Source organism: Dermacentor variabilis, chromosome 6 (assembly GCF_050947875.1).
Source record: "Dermacentor variabilis isolate Ectoservices chromosome 6, ASM5094787v1, whole genome shotgun sequence".
In the NCBI taxonomy this organism is placed as follows: Eukaryota; Metazoa; Arthropoda; class Arachnida; order Ixodida; family Ixodidae; genus Dermacentor; species Dermacentor variabilis.
The window spans coordinates 196,157,193-196,169,815 of record NC_134573.1 but is presented as its reverse complement, the minus strand read 5'-3'; the positions used below and the strand labels follow the sequence as shown (position 1 = coordinate 196,169,815).

The 12,623-nt window shown below is 50.1% G+C and overlaps 2 protein-coding genes across 7 annotated transcripts in view; one reads left to right on the top strand and one right to left on the bottom strand.

Moving 5' to 3' along the window:
• Nucleotides 1-12,623, bottom strand: part of LOC142586040 (E3 ubiquitin-protein ligase SHPRH) — a 444,374-nt gene that overhangs the window by 93,192 nt on the left and 338,559 nt on the right. The window lies entirely within an intron of this gene.
• LOC142586043 (uncharacterized) overlaps nt 5,497-12,623 on the top strand; it is a 95,147-nt gene continuing 88,020 nt past the window's right edge. For all 3 annotated transcript variants that reach the window (XR_012829192.1, XM_075697274.1, XM_075697273.1), the window contains exon 1: nt 5,497-5,858. The gene's annotated coding sequence lies outside the window, so the exon portion shown is untranslated. The remainder of the gene's footprint in view (nt 5,859-12,623) is intronic.

Genomic DNA, 12,623 nt, shown 5'->3' with positions numbered 1-12,623 from the left:
TCATCGTAGCAGATGTGAGACGGACGATGTGCGGTAAATGGTTTAGATTCTCCTCCCGGTAAATGGTAGCTAATTTTTCGACTGGTCATTGTGTCGCGACGTCGAACGTGCGTGGACTTAGCGGCCGTAGAAAGCAATGCCAAGTTAACCGTATTCTTATTGAAAATAATATTGACTTATTGGCCATGCAAGAAACAAAAATTGCAACTGATGAATGCACGGAGCAAATGGTTAACATTTTCCGCCCTAGATTATACCGTTATAAGTGTATGTCATGCGGCGGGTAGGTCTGGGGGCTGCCTTATTCTTTTGCGTAGCAGTATTGCTGTAGTTGAAGCCGTCACGTCATCCGAGGATGGTAGAATCGTCATCTGCGATTTTACTTTTTCAGAGATGCCTTGGAGGGCTATATGTGTTTATGCTCCGAACGTAGCACGGGAGCGGGAAGTCATTTTTGGTGATATTCAGCAGTACTGAACTTGTGAAAGACATGTCATATTACTGGGTGATCTTAATTGTGTTTGCTTTCTAGAAGATAAATCTAAGTTGACTAGCGTTTGTGATAAAAGTGCGTTGCTTTTAAGTTCGATTGTAAGGCAACAAGAGCTTGAAGACATTGGTTATGTGTTGTCAAGCGAAAATCATACCATGTATACGCACTATCAAGGTCAGTGTCATGGCAGGCTAGACAGAATTTATGCTCCGTTAACCTTTGTACCGTTATTTTCAAGTTATCAAGTGTTACATGTTAGTTTTAGCGATCATTGCCTCGTTATGTCAACCACAGGAAAGAAACAAAAACCATCGAAATTCAGCTGGGACTTATGGAAGCTAAATGATAAGCTTTTGCAAGACGACGTTTTTCAAAAGGCAGTCTAAGAAAAGCTCGAAAATTTGCTCAGCATACTTACGTCAGCGTTCTTCATTGCAGAATGGGAACTCTTCAAAAGAGACGTTAAATTCACCGCGATTGAAAGAGCATGCGTAGTCTATCACAAAGAAAAAGAGCGTGAGAAGGAATTACACCTTAGGCTAAAATATATGCTCAGCGCAGAAAGCTCTTCCCCTGGCTTATTTTCGAAAGAAACCAAAGAAGTTAAGTCTGAAATTGAAGTCATGGATGAAGAAAAGTATTAAGGGGTGCGGTATTAAGGGCAAGGGCGGTGAGTTTATGGATCGGGGAGACGCCTACCAAGCGAGCAATAAGTAACAAGAAGAAACACGCGGTTTCCGAAGAAATAACAGAAATAAGTTATCAAGGGGAAGTCACTAGTGATGTTGGAATGATTGAGCATGCATTTGAATCTTACTATTAAGGTTTGATGGGGAAAAAGACATGTGATATCGAAAGGTTTAGAACTGACTTCTTGCCATTAATGCCGACATTATCTGACGAGGTCTGTGAAGCGCTCGACAGACCAATAAAAAAAAGCCTTTCAGAAGTTGAGGATGCGATTGACGAACTTAGTCCCGGCAAGTCGCCGGTGCCTGAAGGTCTGGGAGGGGCTTTCTATAAGAGCTTTAAAAGTGGAACAGCTGCAGCATTACATCGCGTAATAAGGGAGATGTACGAGAATAAGGAAGCACCTCCTTCTTTTCGGACATCGCACGTTATTTTAATTCCTGAACCAAAAGATCATGCGCGACTTATGGCGGTTGAAGCCTACAGACCAATAAGCTTGACGAATACGGACTATAAAGTTTAGACTAAAGTACTGGTGCGACGATTGCAGACCGTTATAAAAGAACTTGTGGGCCCCCATCAGACATGCGGTATCAAAGGCAGATCGATCTTTTCGAATATACATACTGCAAGGACCATACTGGAATGCTGCGATGAAAGAGAGGACAGAGTCGCTACGATACAAATTGACCTTGAAAAGGCTTTTGACAGAGTCGTCCATGATGTCATATTTTTGCTCTTAGAACATGTTAAAGCCGGTGCAGTGATAACAAATGGAGTAAGAATGGTGCACAAAGATCGCACTGCAAAGTTAGTAATTAATAGGAAATTAGGCGCCAGTATAAAAGTGGAGTCATCAGTAAAACAAGGATGCTGTTTGTCACCTCTTTTATTTGCCTTGTATTTGGAGCCTTTCTGTTTGAAAATAATTAAAAGCCAATCTATTCGTGGGTTTATCTACGCAGGAATTGAGACTAGAGTTCTGGCTTATGCAGGTGACGTGGCAATTTTTTGCCGTGATACAGAAAGCGTGAATAACACTATGAAAGAGGTCGTTTCTTTTTGCGCCGCAAATGGAAGTGTTGTGAGCTGGACTAAGTGCCTAGGTTGTGGGGATGCGTGACTCTCACGCCTCCCCTGAGATCTAGTTTTCCCGCATAGCGCGTCTCCTGTACTCCCGCTTCGCCGCGTGGCCTGCGTGACGCCTGCGCCGACCGATGTGGTTGAAGCGCAGTGCGAGAGATGGCGCGAGTGTTGCGCTGCTAACGCCGCCGACAGGCGAGGTTACTTGGGCGCCGAAAGGAAGGCGCTTGCTCTCTTGGGTTCGAGACAGCACGCACGTGCCGTGCCGCGCGTGGAGCGACCCGCTTCCCCGGCGCGTCGGCGAACGGCGTGGACATCCCGCGCGCCGCCGACGGATGCTTCTGCGAGACCGCCTCGCGTGGCCGCCTTCGAACGCGCCACGATTCGCGTGACCATACACGCGAAGGACCAGGCGTTGGGGTCCAGCATGGGGCGAACATATTCGCTCGCTTCCGGTCGCGGTGAGTCAGACTTCTAGATTTGTCGCGCGCCCATCGGCACGTTTTGTGGATAGCAACTCGGCTAACAGGCATTGATCTATGAAAGGTGCAATAAATGCCCTTGTGATTGTTTGCACTACTGTGTTGTCGTTCCTTTGTCCCAAGAGCATGGGTGTGAGAGACCCCAGAAGGTTTATGGCACGGCAGCTGGCCACAGGTACCCGAGTATTTTTGCAATATGAACTGGAGCTTACCCCTGGAAAATATCTTGGGGTGCCATTACAACATTATCGTGACACTGCCGCGTATTGGATCGAAGAAGTAAAAAGAGTTAAAGATCAGACAGAAAAGTGGGCGGGCGTAATTCTTCGGTGTTTTCAAGAGCTAGTGTTTGCAATTTGTTTTTAGATACAAAGGTGTATTATGTACTACAAGTGTTATACATGGCAAGGATTTCGGTGCAGAAACTTCACAAAGTGTTTGCGGTATATATATGGGTATCCACTTGGGAGAGAACTAGCCGGTGTAACTTGTTTCATTCGGTGAAGGATGGAGGACTAGGATTAACACATTTGTTTTTGAAACAGATTGTTAGTAGGTTCTTTTTCTTAAGGGACCAAAGCGATATATTTCTGCGTACTGTTATTCAAGTGAGACTGAGTTCTTCTTTGCCTGAGTGGGTTGTCTCATCAACAAATGAACGTACTCGAACAACAATTGGCTTTCTGAGGGAAGTTGTTATGTCCTTTTTTTTATTGAAAGCGCATTTTTCGAATGAATTTTTGACTTCAGTGACGCGTAAGAAACTTTATAGTGATCTGGTTGATGTTTTCTTGCCGCATCCTGTTTACCGTATGATGTATAACTTAGGACCTGAACGCAATGTGCTGAAACGCGTTAGAAAAATGCCGGTTAGATCTTCAGCGAAAACCTTCTTTTTTCAATTGCATTCGGGCACTCTCCCTGTGAAGCCATGGCTGCAAAGCAAGGGCTTCTTTGTTCTATAATCTGTTAACTGCATCATATGTAAGAAACCTGAAACTATTGAGCACATCTTATTGGATTGCCATGACTCAGTTTTCTTGTGGGATGTTCTCAAACGAACTCTGAAGAAAGAACTGCCGTTAAGTCCTTTCGGTATTCGGTTCTTACCGTGTGCAGACACAGGGGGAGTGCCGTCTGACTTGATAATGCTTTTGTGTATGAGCAGCGTGTGGAAAACGCGTATGGATGGCAGGAATGCCCGCGTGAACGAAAGGTCTGCGAGGCAACACCTAAGTGAAAGTCTTAGGTACACGCGTGATGCCCTCAAGCACATGATTGAACCGCCAGAGTGGTTTCAGGAGCTTGACACTTTGGTGTCTGTGATATACTCTTTGAGTGCGTTTTAAATATGTACAGTCTCTCGAAGTGATCTAATATTATTTTTCTGCACCAAGTGGCCTACTTTGTACGCGTTTGAGTGGTGTTGAAATCAAGGTAATAAAGAAAAAAAACTCATGGCTGAGTGGTAGCGTCTCCGTCTCACACTCTGGAGACCCTGGTTCGATTCCCACCCAGCCCATCTTGCAAGTTGTTTTTATTTATAAATTGCCTTCCGGGATTTTTCGCTCACGGCCAACGCCGACGACACCAGCTTTTCTGCGACACGGGCTCCTCAACGCTGTCGCGTTAAAATGCATGCGCTCTGGCTGGCTCTGGCAGCCTGCGGGTAGGAGAACAAGAAAACTGAAGAAGCTCAATGTGCACTCGCCATTAAAAGCCAAAGTAAAAAAATAAAGAACGTAGTTGCCTTTGCTGAAATCAGTGCCTTGACATGGTTTCTTTGGCGCAGGTAAAAAAATGATGGCACAAATGAACCGCCACAATGCTTCGTCTCATCGGACCTCGCTGTGTGCTTTGTCAACGTGTCTGATAGTGTTGATTTGGCTTGTCTCGTTGTATGGTCTGATGTACGACTTTAGAAAAGTCAATGCACCTTTGGCGTCAAATGTTTATAACAGCATTAAACCCACAAAATTCTGGAATTGGCAATCTAAAGCACGACTTTGGAAATGTCAATGCACCTTTCGCATCAAAAGGTTGCGAGAACATTATGCCCATAAAGTTTCAGAATTGAAATCCAAGCGCTCCCTAGATACCACGGCCTCCGCGTGATTCCGCGACCAGCCCGCTCGCCATCAAAACGCGTTTGAGACTTCGTGTTAGGATGGGGCTACTTGCGTTACGATATTTGACTCCCGGTGCATGGGCGTTGCCTTGAAATCCAGCGCGAGTTCACAATGTTCGTGCTAAAATGTCTTTTCGAGCGTGAAAAGGACATTCTAGACAAAATCGAGCATGATTTCCGGCGCCGGGGATTGTTTTGGTCGGCGGCGCATGAGAGCACGAAAAAAATGGGACCCCTGGCTACGCCCCTGGTCCCAGCTGGTTATTCAGCATACTGAGGACACTCCCATTTTTACATAACTTACAAATTGGCGCAGCAAAAACGCTGATGAGCAGGCCGGAAGAATTTTTCAAAAATGAAGCATTTGGGGATGCTTTGATACGAGCAATAATAAAGGTGCCTTACCTCGCAAACAACACTGTTCTTTGTCAGAACAAAGTTCTTTCAGCCAATGTTGTGCAGCCGCTGCTTCTTGCGCAAGCCATCACGCTTTCCTTGTGGTATAAAAAAAAAACTGCATTAACGGCGAGAATAAAACCCTTTAAACTTCGTAAAGTAGTGCCACGCTTTGAAGAACGCCGCATCCTCCTCCAGCGCTCTGGCCGAAGCCAACGCCGCGTCGCTATTGGCCTAATGGCATCACGTGGCCCCTTGCGCCGGCTTCGTTTGTTTACAGTCGCGCTTCAGTGCCATCTTTGCTCGAGAAGCGGCGCTTGTTGACGGCATTCCTTCCGTTCCTATTCTGTGTTGTTTTGATCTTGTGAACGCCTTGAAGGATGTTTTGTGGCAAGTGCGACGTCGCTTCACGTCATTTTCAGTTACCATGACCTGCTGCGCGTTTGGATGCCAATATAGTTTTAGCAAAGGCAAGAATATGTTCGCGATACCGTCGGGTAAGCGCAACGCGTTAAGAAGAAAGACATGGCTTCACCGAATCGGGAGGAAGAACTTCCGACCAACTTCCTCCGCGCGACTATGTGATGTAAGTTGTGGCTCTCTCAGAGTATTGTATGTGCCAGGCTTGCGTATTGTGCTGCGGGCAATAACGTACATATTGCACAGTTCACTGTGGATGTTGTCATTTGTACGCACGCTTTAACATGATTTGTACGCAACGTCTGCTTTGCTTATATGCGCACTACGTGGTCGTGTTAGTCATATTTGGTGCGCTTAATCGTTTTGAACGCCAACCGGCTTGAGTTCGCGGGCACGCGAGGTTGCTTGCGATAACGTGATTACGAAATTTTTAAGATTCAGCGCAGTCCTTTTGATAAAATTTCAGTCTCGATCATGAAAGCGCCTCAGGAGAGCAACTCTCTGCCTTTTGTGGTTACTTACTAGCCTTCTTTCGATAGACTAGCTTTGTTTGCCACATTTGTTCGTGTTCCTCGTTGGCGGTCGCCCGGTGGATTTGCGATACAGAGGAACCGATGAAAAGCGAGCGATCATAGGTAATTGAGACGTATGTGCAGTGGCGTAGCAACAGGGGGGGCCGGGGGGCCGTGGGCCCCGGGTGCAAGGGGCCAGAGAGGGGGGGGGGGTGTCATATGCGTCTGAAGACACCCCTCTTTCCGCCAGCTACACCCGGGGAGGGGGGTGACAGAAGACCTATGGGCCCCGGGTGCCAGACGACCTAGCTACGCCACTGCGTATGTGCTAATTCGCGTGAGCCTTAAAGTGTGCGAAGCTTAAGATGCGGCGGTGCAGCACTCGCAAAGACAACATGCGGTCGCCCGCCCGTTCCCTGACCGCCAGGTGGCCGGCGGAGCGAGCGGACGCACCTCACCTCGGCTCCGTGGATTTTCACTCGGGACGGCGGATTTTCGACGTGAAATGGACTGATACCACCCATAATCGGTCAGTGAAGGTGTTCGGCACCCGTTCTCACCATTTTTCGTGCAATTCCGATCGTTTTTGCCCGAAAAGGACTCTACCGCTCCGAGCCAGGCGCGGAACGCTAGGCCTCGCGTTGTACCTAGCACAAGGGCCCCCGCCGCCGCGGCCGCCGGTTAGGCCTACGGCCACCGGTGCGTCTAGACTCGCATCGCCTGCGTATTGGCCTAGGCAACGATGATTTACAGCGTAGAAGGCGACGAAATCAGCCCCGAAGACTTCGCTAACGACCCGCGCTGGTCGAGAGCAATCCAAGCCCGCAATGTGGTCTTCCCCACCCTAGCCACTTCGAATCCGGCTCTGAAGGCTTCCCAAGCTCACCCACCCGCCGATCCGGCCACGTCGGCGTCGCCCAATCAAGGCAAAACTATTTCTACAAAACTTAAACGTCATGCTCCCCTACCAAAACTCCCGGCTACGGATCTGAAAGTAATTTTCCGACCTGGTGGCGGATTGGATCTTCGACAATGTAACGGCGGCGCGCTGCTGCCCATTGTGTGCGCGGCTGTGAAGCTCAACTACCATGACGCCCGGCAGCACGACCGACTCAGAGTTAACCCGCACAATAACTCATTCACAATCAGCACCCCTGCCGAGGTGCGTGCCAAAAACTACGTGCAGCTGCAGACGCTCCAACTCAACGACAAGCAATTCCCGGTAAAGGCTTACATCGCCGCGCCCGACGATGCCGTACGTGGAATTCTCTACAACGCAATCTACAACCAAACCCAAGAAGACATATTCAACGACCTCGTCGAACTAAACCCTAGCCGATCCTACACAATAGCAGACGCGCGCCCTTTGGGCCGCACTAAATCAATCCTGATCACCTTCGTCAAAGCGAAGGAGGTTCCCAAACAGCTCAACTTCTACGGAGCCGTCTATAACTGCCACCCCTTCAAAGCCAAGGTAGAGGCCTGTTTTAACTGCTGGAGACCGGGCCACCGACCGGACGTCTGCCCGCAAGCTGTCAGCAACCGATGTCACAGATGCGGCGACACCCATCCGGCAACTTCAACTCCCACATGCGACTCCAAATGTATCCTGTGCGGTGGCTCCCACTTCACGGGGTCCAAAAAATGCAAAGTCCGGTTCGACCGGGCTGGCAAACCGAAATCCAACACCAATGCTACAACCACCACAGACAATCCTGCCGGGTCTTCATCCACCGAGAGCACGGCTCACCAGTCCCGGTCATCACGCAACCGGCTTCGGAGCAACTCCAGAACCGGTTCCAGGTCCGTCTCACGGAAAAGCCAGCACAGGAGCCGGTCCGGCTCCTTCCCGCCACTACCGAGATCAAAAGCCCAGCCCATGGATAAACAGGTGAGCTGGAAGCCGGGACCTCCCTCGCTCGCTAAAGAGAATGAAGAGCTCAGAGCACAACTCAGACAGCAGAGTCTAGAAATTGCAGAGCTACGTCAACAATTACAACTACTTCTCAGGAGAGAACAGCCTACAAAGAATTCTGTCCCCCCCAACCCAGTACAAAATATCACACCTAAGCAACTCACTCCTTCCCCTGCCCCCACCTCCTCCTCACGCGCTGCGTCACCTACTCGCAACCCCCCAGTTAAGCGCAAGGCGCAAGCTGAATATGACCCGCCCAACTCAGTAGACACAGCTGCGCTCACTCAGCTAACCTCGATAATTCAAAGTCTCGAACAAAACATGAACGCCCTGCGCAATGATACTGCAGAATGGATGACAAACATTGCAGGCCGGATGACTGCCCTCGAGCGACGTCAAGGCGCACATGCGGCCTCTATGGCTCAAATCCAGCCCCACATGCAAGGAACATTCATCACCCAGCCACACGGCCCAAATCTCATAGACTCGTCAGCTGCCCCCCAACATGGCTGCACAACGTAGCGGCATACGAGTGTGGCAGTGGAATTGCAGGAGCTTCCGAGCGAAGCGCAACAACCTGCAACTTCACCTCCAAAACCTCTCAGCAGACGAGATACCTACCGTCATAGCATTGCAAGAAACTCTCTGTAATGTCAAGCTTCGAAACTACACAGTTCATGAGTCAACCAGCGGGCTGCCACGAACACGAGTAGCGACACTGGTTCACCGTAACTTTACCGCAATTGAGCACGATTTAGAGCCTGATGACATAGACGGCCTCCTAGTAGAACTCTTACCCCGCACACGCAAGGGCAGCAGCCTCTTCATACTGAACATATATAGCCCGCCAAAAGGCCCTCCGGCACCTCTCATTGCAGCAATGCGCAAGGCACTCACGATCAGTGCGGACCACCCCATTCTGATAATAGGAGACTTTAACGCCAACCACACCAGTTGGGGCTACCGTAAAAACTGTCGTAAAGGCACCTCGCTTTGGACTTTCATCCAGAACGAAGGCTTATCCCTGCTCAACGACATAGACCAACCCACAAGGATCGGAACGAGTATTCAACACAACACCAGCCCCGACCTAACCCTCTCAAAACACCTCCCCAACAGTCATTGGACCAACACGCAGCACTCGTTCGGTAGTGATCACTTTATACTCAGCACCGATATCAACCTCACAACCTTGGCCCAGGTTAAAAAACGAAGCCTGGAGGTGGTGGACTGGGACAAGTTCCGTCAAATCCGAAGAGACGTCCCAGTCACCATCACAGATCTGGACACCTGGACACAAACCCTCACCAAGGACGTGGCTGGGGCCACATCCACAATCCCTAACACCCCAAATGCAGAGACGGCAGACAGTCGCTTACTACATCTTTGGGAAGCGCATGCCAGCCTTCAAAAAAGGTGGCTCGCTCACAAACACAATCGACCACTTAAGAGGCGCATAGCCGCTCTCGTAAAGGAGATTGAAGCACATGCAAGCCAACTGGCACACCAACAATGGGGCCAGCTGTGCGATCGTATGAGCGGCAACCTCGGCCTCAGAGACACGTGGACATTTCTTCGTTGCTTGCTCGAACCAGGAGGCACAAAAGCAGAGCAAAGGAAGAATGTCAACCGCATTCTGCACAAGCTTCCTTTGCAGGATGACGTCTTGTTAGACGCTCTTAAAGCACATTACCTTACCACAACTCCACCTACCCCGCTCCCTACTTACACCGGCGGCCCCAATCCTACACTAGATGAGGACATTTCCAAATGGGAAGTTAAAGCTGCCATACAGAAACTACGCACCACTTCGGCCCCGGGGGCAGACAAAATCAACAACAAGATGCTCAGGAATCTGGACGAGCGCTCCATACAGGCTATAACAGACCTCTTCAACAGGTACTGGCAAGATGGAGCACTACCAGCCCAATGGACGCACGCCCGCATAACCTTTATTCCGAAACCTGGCAAACCCCTAGATCTAAAAAACCTACGCCCAATCTCCCTAACATCCTGTCTAGGCAAACTGTTCGAACATGTGGTCCTGGAACGCCTACAGAACCATATGGACGATCACGACCTACTCCCCCACACGATGATTGGCTTCCGCAGTCACTTGTCGACACAGGACGTTATGCTTCAGATTTCAGAAGAGGCCCTCCACCCCCGACATGCAAAACGCACGCGAGCAATACTAGCTTTGGACCTAACCAAAGCCTTTGACAACGTCAACCACTCCGCCATCCTAGAAGCGCTCTCGGCACTAGGAACCGGCCCGCGCACCTTCAAATACATTTCAGCTTTCCTAAGACACCGCACAGCAGAAATCAGCTTCGGATCTCTCTCCTCCCCAACCTTCGCACTCGGCAGCAGAGGCACCCCGCAAGGGTCAGTCCTCTCGCCGCTGCTCTTCAACATAACACTCATTCCCATGGCCAAGGCGTTAAAAGCAGTACCTAATCTCTCGCACTCCTTCTATGCCGACGACATTACCCTGTGGACAACCACAGGAAATGCCGGAGCCATAGAAGAAACATTGCAGTCCGGTGCCGACCTGGTGGCAGCGCATGCTGCAACCGTCGGCCTGGCATGCTCCCCTACCAAATCCGAGTTACTCATTCTTCGACCACCTAGATGCAGGACGGACCTAGGCCCCCCACCTCCAATAAAACTCACGTTGGACGGCACCCCCATCCCAGAAGTGGAAAAGGTCCGAATCCTAGGCATCCTACTCCAGAGTAACGGCAAGAACACCGCCACGATAACCAAACTCACAAACACCGTCCATCAGACAATGCGGCTCATACGACGAATTGCCAACCGACACAGGGGCATGAGAGAACATGACCTCCGTCGCCTAGTTCAAGCATTCGTCGTCAGCCGCATAGTATACTCTCTCCCATATCTCTTCCTCACGAGAGCAGAAGAAGAGAAAATCAACGCCCTGATTCGCCAGGCATACAAGACCGCCCTCAACCTCCCTCGACACACTTCCAACGAACGACTTTTACTCATGGGCATACATAACACACTAGCCGAGCTTACCGAAGCTCACCGGACGGCACAACTTGAACGTCTCTCCTCCACCCCTACAGGCCGCAGCATTATTAAGAACCTAGGTCTTAACCCAACCAACTCTCTCCGACCTACATACCCCACCCCCGGGGCCACCCAAAAGCTTCTAACAGTGCATCCACTCTCAAAAAACATGCACCCAGTCCACCACCAAGCTCGACGCGCAGCAAGAGCCCAGGCACTACACAAACGTTACAACCAGCACACGGAGGCTGTCTACGTAGATGCCGCGGCATACACCACTCAGCCAGCCTTTGCCATTTGCGCAATCGGTAACAATCTTTCACCTCTAGCAGCTGTATCGGTCCTAACGCACACCTCACTAGAAGCCGAAGAAGCTGCAATTGCCCTTGCGATCTCCTCAACCACTGCCACACTCGTATTCAGTGACTCAAAAACCGCAATCAGAAACTTTTCAAAAGGACGGACACATGCCGTCGCCCATAAAATTCTCAACTCCTCTCAGCCCCCCACTAGGCCCATTCAACTCATATGGGTCCCCGCGCACGCGGGCCATCCAGGCAACGAAGCCGCCCATGACACCGCTCGAGCGTACGTCAACCGAGCAGGGCAAGCCGCCGAGCCAGGAAGCGCCCGTGACCGAATGGTCACATATCACGAAATTTCACTCCACTACAGAGAGCAAAGACTCCACTATCCTCCGCCTCACAAATCACTCACTAAATTAGAGCAGGTGACGTGGCGCCAGCTACAATCTCGCACTTTTCTCTCCCCCGCCCTTCTAGCGCTAATGCACCCAGGGTTGTTCTCTCCAGAGTGTACCTTATGTGGAGCCCCAAGAGCTGATTTCCATCACATACTGTACATATGCTCTGAGTTCCAGCCGCCATCAGAATGGCAACTCACTGACCTCGAGCGATGGGAGGTCGCGGTGTCCAGCTCCGACCCAGCTGTCCAAAAGCAGCTGGTGGGCTGGGCTTCGGAAGTCGCCGGACGTCACCGACTGCTGGCCACTTCACGAGACCAAGGGCCAACCCAGGAATAGCTTAAGATACGGCTCAATATTTATTAAAGTTTATCACCACCACCACCCGTTCCCTGGCTGGTTTAGTCGTCGTTCGTGCTTAGTCGTTTGCTCGTTCGTTCGCACGCTCGTTTAGTTCGCGCGCTCATATAGTCGTTCGCTTGCTCGTCTATGTTACTATTAGTTTCTACAGTCATTAATTATGCCTAATTGAGACGCGCTTGCTGTAGGACTCTTAGACTGGTGCGTTTATTTACGAAATGCGACAATAAATGGTGCTCACGGACTTGTAACTGCAAAGGCAAGTCTGTAATGCATCTATGTGAAAATAAACTGTTAACTTGCAACTCGAATGCCGTTTCATATCATTTTAACCTATGGATAAAACATCATTTCGCTTGCCGCAATTTCGGCCGCGTCATGGCGGGGGGATTCTTTGCGCGA